The sequence below is a fragment of the Delphinus delphis genome, chromosome 9, assembly GCF_949987515.2.
Source record: "Delphinus delphis chromosome 9, mDelDel1.2, whole genome shotgun sequence".
Taxonomy (NCBI): Eukaryota; Metazoa; Chordata; class Mammalia; order Artiodactyla; family Delphinidae; genus Delphinus; species Delphinus delphis.
The window spans coordinates 67,041,289-67,056,405 of record NC_082691.1 but is presented as its reverse complement, the minus strand read 5'-3'; the positions used below and the strand labels follow the sequence as shown (position 1 = coordinate 67,056,405).

The 15,117-nt window shown below is 39.9% G+C and overlaps 1 protein-coding gene across 3 annotated transcripts in view; it reads left to right on the top strand.

The window, feature by feature from the left end:
- ELMO1 (engulfment and cell motility 1) overlaps window positions 1–15,117 on the top strand; it is a 547,030-nt gene that overhangs the window by 136,290 nt on the left and 395,623 nt on the right. The window lies entirely within an intron of this gene.

Genomic DNA, 15,117 nt, shown 5'->3' with positions numbered 1-15,117 from the left:
AGGCAGAAAGGGAGAGGCAGCTTCCATAAGGGCACTAATCCCATTCATGAGGGCTCCCCTCTCATCATCTAATCACCTCCCAAAGGCCACACCTCATAATACCATCACACTGGGCATTAGGATTTAACAAATGGCTTTTGGGTGGACACAAACATTTAGTCTATAGCAACATGCCACATGTGAACCAAGAAAGTTTTATTATCATCCCCCAGACCTTACATTTTGAGTTTCTCCAAGCCAGGAACCAAAAGATTATTAATATTATTCATATTTACTTTAAGAACATATTGGATTTTTCCCAGTTCAGTCACCAAAGACAAAAGGCTGCAGTTGAGCTAAGGGCAGGATGATAGCCACATGACATACTTGGGTTTTTGGTTCCTGGGACGTTGTTTGGGATAGAATGATACGTACTACTCTTGGGTTCCCTCAGCCCTTTCTCAGTTCATCAAGCCCAACCTGTGAAAATTGAAGTATACTCACACACTGGTACACATGCATACATGCATCAGAGTGTCCTAACTTTCCCCAGGAGCTATCCAGCCCTGCCATTAGGCTTCAGCCAGCTGTTTTCTTTTCTGGGAATGTCGCCCCACCCCTCTCCTGGTACTTTGGCTCTTAGTGACTCAAACTAAATTGGCATTAAACTTACTGAAGTCTCTAAAAACATTTTTTGGGTGTTTTTAGAGTTTTCTAATTAAGAGTTTGGGAATTGGATGGGAGCTATCATTTAAAATCATTTAGTGCTTTTCCTCTAGAGAGGACTTGGAAGAGTATATACTTATTTCAGGATGAAGTAAAAAAAAAAGACAGTCCAAGTTGAGTAATATAAATGAGAGGGAGCAGGGGAGAGGAGGGTACTGACTGCCACCAGCATTACTCAGATGTCAGTGGGTTTTATGTCTTGTTATTTAATGTTTACCACCGACTGTTGGATAGAGGCTATAACAAGATGATTGCACAGGCGGCTAACTTTTTTTGCTTAGGCTCCCTAGCTTGTGTTTGGTAAGATACTACTGCTTCTAGAATTGCAGGCAAAGATAAATGCCAGAGGTCATGATAATTCCATGTTCTCCAGTTCAGCTATTAAACAAATGAATAGATTGACTCAAGTACTGAAACATTTAACTGTGTAATGCTCAGTTACAGGATGAATGACACATGGCAGGCACTTGTTTACCAGAAATGATCCTAGAAACACCAGAACACCCCTTGTAAAGAAAACAAACAACAGTAAAAAGCAAAAACCCATTATCAGTAGAGGAGATTAGTTCTGAGAATGGCCCTGCGACTCTTACATTGTGTCCCAAAGCCAGAAACCTAATTGCAAATTTCCTAAGTACAATCCCATTCATGTTTTTTATACTCTAGGAGTGAGGTTTATTTTTGAATAGCTATTGGACTATATTTCTCCAAGTTTTAAGTTGAAGACAGAATATATACATTGTGCCAAAGCTAACAAAATAGTCATGAAACAAGTCACCGAAATGCGTTTTCATTGTTGTTGTTATTTTTAGTCTATTATTTTCTGTTTTGTTTTATGTTTTTTAAATGTTTGCTAGGATCCATCAGGATGACTTCATGACTTTCACTGATTGTGATCCATAGTGTGAAAAACATTTCATTACGTTCTTTGCTGTACAGTGTCGCAAAGTTAGATATCCTCACTTTACTTTCCCAGTATCTAGAACAATGCACAAAAAAATATTTATTTAATGAAAAAATGAATACCCACTACATCAGTAAATCAGTGACTCAAGGGCACACTTGAGGGATAGGCATGAACAAAAGGAAGAAGAGAAATAAAAGAAAGATACAAAATTTGGTAGAAAGACTGGGGAGAGGGCAGAGGAAGGAGATCTTGCCTCAACCCAAGAAAGGTAGTAAGCCTGCAGCTGGTTTCTGGATATGGCACTCTGTGACATTTGGGGCTCTAGGATGCCCACACACTTTCCACTGTGATCAGAGTTACGTTACAGTAATAACTATTGCATGATCATTTCTTTTTATCTCCATAGTTCTGTTCATTTTTGCATTAAAAATACCCCATATTTGGTAACCTGAAGCAAAACCCATTGTTAGTGGAGATGATACTTACTGATTCTCTGGGTGAGGCATTTGGACATGGCAAAGCAAGGATGATGGCTTGTCTCTGATGATGTCTGGAGTCTCATCTGGGAAGGCACAAATACCTGGGGGCTGGAATCATTTGGAAGCTTCTTCACTTACATGTCTGGCTCCTGGGCTGGGATGACGCAAAGGCAGAGCTCAGTTGGGACTGTACACTGGACTGCCTACCTGTGGTCTTTCCATGTGGCTTGGGCTTCCTCACAGCATGGTGGCAATGTTCCTAGAAGCCCCCTGAGAGGGCATTTCCTGAGAGCCAATATTCCAGGAGAACCAAGAAGAAGCTGTATGCTGTATGGCTCTTTATGACCTAGCCTTGGAAGTTCTGTAGAATCTTCTGCTGTACTCTATTGCTGAAATTAGTCATAACCCTCCCCAGATTCAAGGGGAGAAGACATGGGCTCCTCCTCTCTATGGAAAGGATGGCAAACAACTTTGGGGCTTTTTAATTAAACCACCATATGCCATATCCCATTACCTTTCTTTTTCAGGAAAAAGCTGTTAGATAGAGTTACTATTTTCCAGAAGTTATCCAAAGATTAAATTTATCTTTTACTTTTGCTAGATTTCAACTTTTTAAGCTAAGAGGAAGAAGAAAAGGTAGTTAAAATAAGAAATATAGAAGGAAGTTTACAGCATTAAAACAGAGAGCAGCAATGAGGTGATTTTCCACATTGATAAAAGATACAGGAGGAGGAACAATTTATTGCTTCTTTTTCTTAAGGGTGGAGAGGGGAAGCTGGGTAAATTGAACAAGTGTTCAGAGGAATTTAGAGGGAATTAGGCACCTTGATATTTACACCTTCTTTTGAGTATAATTCTTGGGGAAATGGGTTTACTTCCTTTGCCGTGTCTGAAGATTAAAGTTAAAAAATAAGTGCTTTGTTACCATCAACTCCACTTGTAAACCAGTAACTGCTCTTCATTTATCAAAGACAGTCTTGTGCTTGGTACTGTGACTAAAGAGAAAGCTGAAAGATACCTGGTTTGTTAATTGCAGTCCTATCAAGTCTCTAGGGCTGGTGCAGGGCAGGTTAACCTTGGTTATCAAGTACCTTCTTCAATCACTTCTCACTCTTACAGGGGAAAAATACAAAAAAATAAAAAATTACTTTAAAAGTGATTCATTGTGATCTTATCTAAGCTTTTCCATTTCATTTAGAGATGAATAGGAAGGGATGGTTCCTCCTCTATTCTTATTTTTTAAATGTATTTCTTCTCTTTTCTCATTGTTAGTCTGCTCCCTATTGTTTATTTTTAGTTCTCGTCTGACCCTTTTTCTTCCTGCTGACCCCTTCCTTCTTCCTTCTTTCCTTTCTGTTAGTCTGTAACTTTATTTTTCTTTCACTCCATCTTTCCTCACTACCATCTCCTTTTTTAGGTTATTAGCCATCTTTTTAAAAATTTCTCTTCCTAGTCTCTGTTCATCTCCTTTTCTTTCTCTCCTCTATGTTCAGATGCCCTCTCTCTTGAAACTTTAGACTTGCAAGCACTGTAGTTAGGTTTAGATTTTTAGGTATAAAAAAATAGTGAGGTGCCACTTGACTAATATAATGCAACTTACATAAAACTTCCCTTTTTTCAGTATCTGCTACTCCTAAGCAAACAGATATGAAATCTCAAGTTTCATTAAAAAATTTACATAAACAGATAAGCACATTGGAGACATATTAGAAGTAAAAAAAAGAGTACAAATTGTTTTAATTATCAGAATCCTAGTGCTCAGAGAAAACCACTGACATTTTAGTATATACACTTCAAAATTTGAGTTTGAGTGTGCATTTGTTTTGTAGAATGTGATCATAGCATACACATTCTTTCATAACTTGCATTTTAACTTAATATATAGCGGGCATCTTAACATGTTAGTGTACTCTGCCTACTTCACTATGTAATGAAGATTAAATTGGATAATGCTGGCAAAACACTTTGCCAGGCACTTAGCCCACGGTCATCCCTCAGTGAGTCATATTTCCTATTTATTCGTCAAACTTAATGGCTGAGAAGTATTGAACTCCGTTTTTAAGTCAGTTCTTTTCGTTTTGATTTTTAGATTGTTTGCTTTTTTTCTTTCTTCCTCTTTCTCTCTCTCGCTTTTCTTTAAACAACACTAAAGTGTCCATTCCTTAAACTGAGTCTTTGTGTAATTCCTTAACCATTTCCTTACAAAATATCAATAGAAGTTGAACGAAGAGTCAAACTGGGTCGTCCTGACTTAATTGAGCCACTGCTTACTGATGACCCCTTGGGTGCCAGGCACTTTCATGAGTGATTTCATTTAAGCATTTAGGGCTCACAGAGGTCTTGGGAGGTTTTGGAGTTTAGGTCACACAACTATGAGTGTCATCTTTGGAACTGAAACTGAGATCTTCTATATTATTGTGAAGAACGTTCCATTTCAGGGGATTTTAGGGATGGTTCATGAATTGCAGAAGTATTTGATTTATCTGGCCTTTTAAATGGTTATTTTGAACTGTTTCAGCATGAATAAAAAATCAACATAAACTGTAGTAATAACCTTATTATTATTAACTTAAGCTGTTGGGTTAAGTTGACTTTAGGTGGACCTCAACATGAAGCATTTTATTTCCTTCATCCTTGTGCATACATTTACACTTCTTATAAACGTGTCATTGACTGGGAAGATTGGAGTGTTTTATTTTAAATCAGGCACGAATCTACCCACTCGAGTAACATCACCTAAGTAAGTTTACCTGTGCCGCACCTGAGTGCCTGGTTCATGTACAGTCAGGGCTAGTTCAGGCTTCTCGGTTGGCTGCATGTCAGGTGTCCAGTAACAGGGGAAGACCCAATTTTATTCCTTTATGTAAGCTTGGGGTGCTTTTCTACCTGACTTCCAATATTTATTATGAGGAATGAGAGTTGAGGTTGTAAGCTTGGGGTGCTTTTCTGCCTGACTTCCAGTATTTATTATGAGGAATGAGAGTTGAGGTTAGATGTTAGTTATACAGATCTGAAAGAAAAAAATGCCCTATTGTTCCCTTTCCAAGCATCCGGAGAAACTCCTGAGATTTAAAGGTCACCATTGACAACTACATATCTGGGTATGGTAGGCAGAATTCTAAGGTGGCGCCCAAGGTTCCCATCCCCTACTGTTGCATGCCCCATACAAATCCTTCCTCTTGAGTGTGGTCTGGACCTGTGAATCTGAAGGGATGTCACTCAGGTGATTACATCACAGTTTGTCAAAGGGATTTGCAGATACAGTTAAGGTCCATGATCACTTGACTTTGGGTTGGCTTTGGGTTCATCAAAAGGGAGATTAGCCTTGTGCACCTGACTCAATCAGATGGGCCCTTTAAAGAAGGTGAAGCATTAAAGCGATGCTCTCCTGTTGGCCTGAGAAGGTGCAGATTGCCAGGTTGTGGAGAAGGCTACAGGGTAAGGACCTGAGAGCAGCCTCTGGGAGTTGAGCATGATCCCTGGTCAACAGCTGGTGAGGAAATGGGAGGAAGTGGGAGGAAGTGGGATCTTAGTCAAACAACCACAGGAAACAAATTAAGTAGCAACTGGAATGAACTTGGAAGTGGCCTCTGAGTTCCAAATAAGGATGCAGCCATCTGACACCTTGATTTCAGCCCTGTGTCACCCCGAGCAGAGGACCGAGTTAAAATGTGCTACCCTCCTGACCCCATAGAAACTGTGACATCATACATTTGTTTCAGCTTCTAAGGTTTTGGCAATTTGTTTTGTAACAACAGAAAATGAGCACATTGTGTGAATGTATCCAGATTTTCTCTACATTGAATAAGATAACAGAACACAAAAGCAAATTGAATGTGGAAGCTTGTTATATTATTGTAATGATCATCCATAATGCCAGATATTAAATTTTTATGTTCATAAAAAAACCTTATTCTTGCTGATTACCTTAAAAAGTATACATTTACAAACCTAAGCTCATAAAACATGTTAATATTAATACAATACCTCTTTGTCTATTTTAGGTTCTGAGGGATTTTTTTCCCTTTCTAGAACAAAAAGGTTCCATTATTTGAAAACCACTGGCTTGACTAATAGGCACTTTTTAAAAAGACTGCATTTTGGTTGTTTTAAGAATGTAGCTGTTGGCAGGGAAAAGAGCGGGATTGTACAAGGCTAATTTATAGTCAGCACATTGGTTTTAAATATATGTTTATCTTTAATTGTTCCTTCATTACAAAGTAATGCATAGATGTAAGAAATCCAGCCACTACTTTTGATTTAGACAGATGAGTTTTGCACTAGTGATCGTTTTGAAATCAGAAGTCATTTAAATAGTAATTTAAAACTTCTAAAGCATGCAATATTTCAAACCTCTCAAAAAGTACAGAAAATGGGGGCTTCCCTGGTGGCGCAGTGGTTGAGAGTCCGCCTGCCGATGCAAGGGACACGGGTTCATGCCCTGGTCCGGGAAGATCCCACATGCCGCAGAGCGGCTGGACCCGTGAGCCATGGCCGCTGAGCGCCTGCGGGTCTGGAGCTTGTGCTCCGCAACGGGGGAAGCCACAACAGTGAGAGGCACGCGTACCGCTAAAAAAAAAAAAAGTACAGAAAATGATATAACTGATACCCATACACCCAATCATCTAGATGTTAACAGAGGCTAACATTTTGCCTGTTGCTTCAGGTTTTCTTTTTTAGAAAAGTACAAATCCATCTGCAACGCTCTTCTATCATTTCTCCTGCTTCTCCTATTCCTCCCTCCCCAGAGGTAAATACTAGCCTGAAATGGATGTCTATTATTCTCATGAATGTTTTATAGATTTTCTACATATGTATGTATTCATGAATAATATAGAGAATTGTTTTATACTTTAAAATTTAAATGATTGGTATCATACGGAAGGTAACATTGTGCAATTTCATTTTTTCACTCAAAGTTATATTTTTGAGATAAATAATGAATAATGTCCCATGGTATGAATAAAGCACATTTGATTTATCCTTTTTTCTTCAGATAAGCAGCTGTTTCCCCAGTTTTGGTATCACAAATAGTGCTGTCATGAATATTCTTGTTCATGTATTCATGTGATTCCATTTGAACATTTCTCTAGAATAGAAAGTAGGAAGCTGTTGGGTTGAATCTTTAACTTTGCTAGGAGTTGCCAAACTGCTTTCCAAAGCGGTTCTGCTAGCCTGGTCCCACCCACAAAGTAGAGTTCCTCTTCCCTTCTTTTCACCCTGTGTTTGTTGTCATAGTCCTGCTAATGCTAGCCAACTGGATGGGGCGTGGGGGGCATGCGACTTCTTGTGGCTTTAATGTGTATTTCCCTAATTGCTGAGGCTGAGCCTATTTCCTATGTTTGTTATGCTTCAGACTTCCCTTCTGCAAACTGCCTGTACAGTCTTTGTCGAATAGCGGGAGGGGAGTGTTTTATTCTCGTTGATTTATAGGAGTTCTTTATAGGATATGGACAATTCTTTTTTATCTAGCTACCCCTAGTCCATAACTGTTTAATTTTCTATGGTGTCTCTCGTCAAACAGAAGTTAATAAGAGCATTTTAATATGATCAGATTGATCACTTTTCCCTTTATTGCTTGGGCTACTTATGTTTTGTTTAAAAGCACTTCCACTAGTCATGTATTATAAAGGTATTCTCTTTTATTTTCTTTCAGAAGTTAAAGAGTCTTGATTTTCATATAGATCATTAATCCATTTTGAAAGAGAGAGAGAGAGAGAGAGAGAGAGAGAGAGAGAGAGTGTGTGTGTGTGTGTGTGTGTGTGCACGCGCGCATGTTTCTATTAGGTAGGGATCTAATTTTATCTTTTTCCTCCTAGCACCTTTTATTGAGTAATTCATTACTCACCTTCCCACCCCCATGATTTATATCTCACCTTTGTAGTGAGTCAAGTTTCCGTGATTATAGGCATCTCAGTGGCTTTCTGTTTTGTTCCTTACCGTACAGCTTTGAGCACTTACAACTCGGTAACAAGGCTTGATGTTTAGTGGGATGAATCTGCTTCTTTTCCTTTATCAAAATCACCCTGCGTAGTGTAAGTCTTTTACTTTGCCAAATGAATTTTAGCATCAGTTTGTCAAATCCTGTAAAAATTTTGATTAAAATGGAATTAACTTATGGATTAATTTTGGAGGGAAATTGCTTTCATTAGCATATTGTTTATCTCATCCACGAAAACAATATATTTTTCCACTTATCAGAATGTTCCTTAAACTTTTTCAACAAAGTCATAATTTTTACCTCAAAGTTCTTGTATATATTTAGTAATATATGTGCCTAGGTACCTCATAATTTTGTATCTATCATAAATCGTATCTGTTTTTAAGCACTTCCACTCTTTATGACTATTTATGTACGATTTATTGAGTGTTTGCTGTGTACAAGGCTTTCTGTTGAGCTTAATTTCTGCAAATACACCGAGATGTATTTATCAGTGTATTTCCTGTTTTTTATTATTAACAAAATTAAGTATCAGAGAGATTAAGTAACCTGATGATTATATATGATTAACTGTACAGCCTAGATTTTAACTCAGTTTTATCTAAATCTTTTATCTAAATCTTTACCTTTTGCTAAAAGCCTTTTCTTTTAAATCAGCTAATGTTTCTCTGATGTATGTCATCTTGTTTCACAGTATTTTTTTTTTTTTTTTTTGCGATACGCGGGCCTCTCACTGCTGTGGCCCCTCCCGTTGCGGAGCACAGGCTCCGGACGCGCAGGCTCAGCGGCCATGGCCCACGGGCCCAGCCACTCCCCGGCATGTGGGATCTTCCCGGACCGGGGCACGAACCCGCGTCCCCTGCTTCGGCAGGCGGACTCCCAACCACTGCGCCACCAGGGAAGCCCTCACAGTATCTTTTTATAGTAAAAACCCAGAATTTCATTACAGAGTCTCTATGTGAAAAAGGCATTTATTTTACCAAGTAGAAGTCCCTTCATACCAGTTAGTTAATTCATCTGGATAGCACGTTTATGGCAGAGAATAAGTCTATAAAAGAAATGTTTCTCTGGCTGTTATTTTTGGATCAACTCTTAAGGAAAACACCTGTCCTAATTGACTTAATGTGTTATTTTTCTTGCTCACTACTTCACTTGTGCTTAGAGGAATTTAGGGTGAGTCCTCCCGACAAGACAGACAGCTTCTAGAGGCAAGGCCTGGATGTCCAAGTGCAGGGTGGATGCTCCAGTGAAATACAAGAAGAAAAGCTAAGATGTAGATGAGCTTTTTAATACATTTAAAGTTTTTTAAAATTGAGGTATAATTGACACAACATTATGTTAATTTCAGGTGTACAGCATAATGATTCAACATTATGTATATGGTGAAATGATCACCACAGTTAGTCTGGTTAACACCCCTTACCATATGTAGTAAACAATTTTTTTCTTAGCAACTTACAAAGATGCAATACAGTATTATTAACTGTAGTCACCGTGCTGTACATGACATGCCCATCACTTATTTACTTTATAACTGGAAATTTGTACCTTTGACTCCGTTCGCCCATTTTGCCCACCCCATACTCCCCGCCTCTGGCAACCACCAATGTAATCTGTTCTCTGTATCTATGAACTAGAGGTTTGTTTGCTTTTGTGTGTGTGTGTGTGTGAAGATTCCACATATGAGTGAGATATACAGTATTTATCTTTGTCTGACTTATTTCACTTAGCATAATATCCTTAGGATCCATCCATATTGTAGCTAATGACAGGATTTCCTGTTTCTCATGGCTGAATGATATTTCATTGTATATATGTATACCACATTTTCTTGATGCATTCATTCATCAGTGGGCACTTAGGTTGTTTCCATATCTGGGCTATTATGAATAATGATGCAGTAAACGTGGAGGTGCATATATCTTTTCAAGTCAGTGGTTTCATTTTCTTTGGATAAATACCCAGAAGTGGGATTGTGGGATCATATTGTAGTTCTATTTTTAACTTTTTGAGGACCCTTCATACTATTTTCCATAGTGGCTGCAGCAATTTACATTCCCACCAGCAGTGCACAAGGGTTCCCTTTTCTCCACATCTTTGCACACACTTGTTATTATTTTATCTTTTTGATGATAGCCAATGAAAACGGGTGTGAGGCAATATCTCATTGTGGTTTTAATTTGCATTTCCCTCATGATTAGGGTTGTTGAGCATCTTTTCATGTACCTCTTGGCCATTTTCCTTTGGAAGAAAATGTCTACTCAGTTCCTCTGCCCATTTTTTTTTTTTTCATCAGATTGTTTTTTTGCTATTGACTTGTAAGAGTTCTTCATATATTTTGGATATTAACCCCTTCTCAGCTACATGATTTGTAAATCATTTGTAAATTATTTTTTGCCATTCAGTATGTTGCTTTTTCATTTTGTTGATGGTTTCCTTTAATGTGAAGAAGCTTTTTAATTTGATGTAGTCCCACTTGTTTATTTTTTTACTTTTGTTGCCTTTGCTTTTAGTGTCAAATCTAAAAAGTCCAAGGCCCATGTCAAGAAATTTACCGCTTGTGTTTTCTTCTAGAATTTTTATGGTAATACCTTCAAAGTTTTGACTGTTTAATTACCTCCTCTTTCATTTATCATCCATCCTGACTTCTCTGGAGAAGTCTACTTAAACTCTAATTTTTCTCCTAGTGCAAGAAGGAAGAAGAGATAGGATAGAAGGGAGGAACCTCTAGTGGGATTCAAGCTAAAGCCCATTTGTTCTCTAGTGTGTCCTGTTGGGTACTTTCTCTTCCAACACTGAGGCCAGTCCTGCTTTTCTAAGGCCCCTGTCTGGCCTCTTCTCATCACTGGGCCCTTCCTCTTAGGGTTGAAACAGGTGAGTTTCTGGGAGTGGTTCTGGACGGTTTTGTGAGCGTCAGAGCTCAGTTGTAGATGTCTGGGGCTGTTTGTAACTCTGCTTCTGTGCTAGAGCAGCCTGATGCTGTGGCTTAGGTGAACAATATGGTGGAATATGGTTCACTTCCATTCAGGACATTATTGAGGACACAAGGATTGATAGTGGGACATGAGCAATTATACCTCAGTTATCCCTTTTTTAAAAATGCTTAATGATACACGTGCCTCCTAGTAGGCATGAAATAAATAGCCGCTGGTTGACTGAAGATTGTAGAATAGGGAAGGAAAGGAAAGATGGTCTGAGATTTATCTGAATTGTGGGAGGAAGAAAGGGACAGTGTTTCTATCTTTGAAGACATAAGTGGCCAGTTAGTTTTAGTTTACAGATATATTCTGGCTATTGCTTTAGGTCCTATTACGATGAAAATATCCATTCCGTTCATTCAAAAAGTATGTATTGAGCATGTTTTACATACAAGGCACTGTTTTTGACACTGGTGATGATCAAAACCTGAAGATGCCCACTCCTCTCGTGTATATGTTCTCATGGGTGTGGGTAGAGACAGACAGGAGATTTTAAAAAAATGAACAAGGTATTTTCAGATTGGAGTAAGTGCTCTGAAGGAAATAAATGGGGTAACATGATAAAGATTTGGGGGCAGAGTGTGGTAGGCAGGCATTGCTGTTGAGCTCAGTCTGCCAGGCTACCCATGTAATTTAGGTTCAAGAATGGATTAGAAATACGACTTGACTTGGTTTAAAGCCAAGATTGCTGTAAAGCATCAGGGAGTGTCCTTCTAAAGAGGTGACATTTGTGCCAAGACTTGAGAGTCACAAGGAGGCAGATCATAGCATTGCAGGAAAAGGCACAGCCAGTACAGAAGCCTTGAAGCACGAAGGGCTTGGTGTGATAAGGAGCAAAGGGGAGCAGGATGGTGAGCTGGGGAGTGGGGGACTATCAGATATGATTGTTAGAGTTTGGCCAGGGCCACATCGGGAGTTTTTTAAACCATTGTAGGAATAGGGATTTTCTTCTAAGTACAGTGGAAAGCCACTGTTTTAACCCAGGCTCCATGAACTTGTATAGGAAGAAAGTTATAACTGTGTGAAAATAAAAATTTTGCATTATTTCAATGATGAATGTAGACAACCAGCCATGATAGTATAAACAGTATCTGTATTGATGTTACCGGTAGAAATCATAGATATTTCCACTTATTACTGTTATTGCAGTGATCTCAAAATGTCATTTATGATCATTACATTAATTAGAAATTACGGTAGTTATTAGCGCTTATAATGTATCTTGTTATTTCATGCATTAATAAAGGCGCCAGTGAACTATAGCCTGTGGACCAAATCCAGGCTGCCACCTGGTTTTGTAAATAAAGTTTATTGGAATACAGCCATGCCCATTCATTTATGTATCATAGTTGCAACAGAAAATTTCTTTCCCTGCAATGCCTAAACTACTTAGTACCTGACTCTTTCTGGAAAAAGTTTGCTGATACCTGTACTGATAAAGAAGCATATATATTACTATGGTACAATTTTAAAAACTGGGTAACTGTTGGTTTCTTTGCAAGCTCATGTGTTTTATTTTATGCATTTGAAAACGTTATTTATAGAAGTGACCCATAGGCTTCACCAGACGGCCAAAACATCCATGACCAGGGGGCAAAAAGAAAGGAAAAAGAATCCCTGCCCTGCAGTGTTCCGGGCAGGGAGCAGAATGGCTTGACCTGTATTTCCTCTGCCTTCTCCCTTCTTGATCTGGCAGATTTTTCATGTTTTCATTACCCAGTACTTAAGCTGCCTCTTCTTTTTATTTATTTATTTATTTTTTGTGGTACGCGGGCCTCTCACTGCTGTGGCCTCTCCCGTTGCGGAGCACAGGCTCCGGACGCGCAGGCTCAGCGGCCATGGCTCACGGGTCTAGCCGCTCCGCGGCACGTGGGATCGTCCCGGACCAGGGCACGAACCCGTGTCCCTTGCATCGGCAGGCGGACTCTCAACCACTGCGCCACCAGGGGAGCCCAGCTGCCTCTTCTTTATGGATGATGTTTTGAGTCCTTCCCGTGTGCCAGGCAGGGTCTTTATTAGGACTGTCTAATTTAATGCCCATGACAGCACCATATGGCCTAGGTGTGACGGTCTTCATGCAGCAGTGAGGGAGGCTCGGAGGTGTTGTCAAGCCCATGTATTAATTTACCGAATGTTCACTGAGCACCTGCTATATGCCAGGCTCTGTGCCAAATGCCCAGGTGACAAAGCTGTCTGTGATGATGCCAAGGTTTGACTCAGGCCCATCTGATGCCAGTGTGGGGGAGGCTCACATCACAGCAGGTGATGTTCAGGATGACAGGTGACACCACACTGTCTCTTTGAAGCCAGCCAGCAAGCAGCCAGCAAACTCGGTCACTCTTCCTTCTCTTGTGTTTCCATCCCACTTTGCTCCGTAGCTCTCCTCCACTCTAAAGGTTTATGTCTCGTTCTCACTCCTTAGTCTGTCGTTTGCATCGGCTTTGCCTAGAATAGACCATGGAGTTGGTATTTTCCCAGCTGTAGCAGCAACCTTAGTGATCCCTGCCAATGCCACTGGAATGGCCCTTTAAAATCTTTCTTTTTTGCAAGCATGAGCTTCTTTCCTGTAAGTGCATCTCTCTTCTCCAGAACTTTGTGGATTTCTAAGACCACAGGCTCTAATTTGCCCATCACAACCCAGGTTTAAACATTTGCACATGTCATTTGATTGAGGGGTAGTTTAAAATTGATAGCAGGAGGGCCTGGCAATCAAGTCTCTATCTCAAATGAATAGAAAAATGGGACTGTAGGGCAAGGCCTGGTCGACGTGGTTCACCCCAGCTTGTGCAAGTCCTTCTGTCCAAAACCAGGGAGGTTGCTTTCTTCCCTAGAAACATAGCCAATGTTCGTTAGCTGGGTTGGGCAAATACAGTATCAGGCATTTTTCTTAATTTCTTTTGTTTTTTCACATGTTGCAAGTGGAGAGCATTGTTCACCTGATTATCTACCTGGGCACCAGGATTTTATCAGTATCTACACACATACTCCATCAATTTGAACTCATACTGCAATACTGTTTTGCAGCCTACATTTTTCGCTTGCTAACTAAAAAAATAATGCAGGAGGCTGCAAATAAGAAAAGAGTTTATTGGGGGTCTTAAGAATTGCAATTCGGAAGACACAGGTTGGGGTAACTCTGGAAGAGTGTTCTGGAAGAGAAAGAGTCAGGGGCGTATAAAGACAAAAAGGCACAGGGTTGTTAAAGGTTGCCTGGGGTGAGAACTGTGGTTGACTCTGACGTGAATCAGAAAATATTTGTCCTTAAGGAACCACAAGCTGTTTTAGGAAAGGGGTCCAATAAGTCGATAGACCATCACAAGTTATTTTAGGATAAGGGTCCAATAAGTATCTTGAATTTCTGGCAGGTGTTCTGATCCCTTCATAAGGTCAAAAGGTCAGATTCCATCCAGTGTGACATGTGCATAGGTCACACTTCCTTAAAGGTCCCCAGCTTCATTTTAGAGAGGTCTCTTCACAATACGGACTCCATTTTTATTTTCCTTTCACATACTTCACAATACAGTGTGACATGTTCTCATATTATTAAACACTCTTTCATACCAACACTTTAATGGCTATATCAAGTATCATTGGCCTGCTTTACCATTTTTATTTAAATTTTCCTTCATATTAAGTGACATTTGGAAGATCTGGTATGTCAGTCAGGGTTCAGTCAGGATACAGTTCAAATATCATTATTTGAACCGGGGAAATTTAATTTAAAAATCAGTAACTAGTGGAATCTGTTAACTGCGAGCAAAGGGGTAGCAAAGGACTCTGGTGGGTCCCCAGAAGGAGCAGTTGTAGCAAAGTAGCTGTGGCCTCTAGTCTGAGGAGGAGAGGACAATTTAAGAACTAAAGACCCCCCAGGGGGCACGGCCCCCTTCCCCAGGGCTCTTCAAAGAGAGCATGGCTACCACAGAGGCCTCACCACAGTGATGAAGGATGCAGGCCTGTGCTGAACTATGGGAGTGTGTCTTGCTGGAAGGTTGAGTAAGCAGAGCTGCTTGCAAGTGGCTTCTGGTAGGAGTAGGGCCTGAGGGTGGATCAGACCTGTGGACTTCTACACTTACTACTACTACTACTACTAAAATGGTGGCTCAAAAG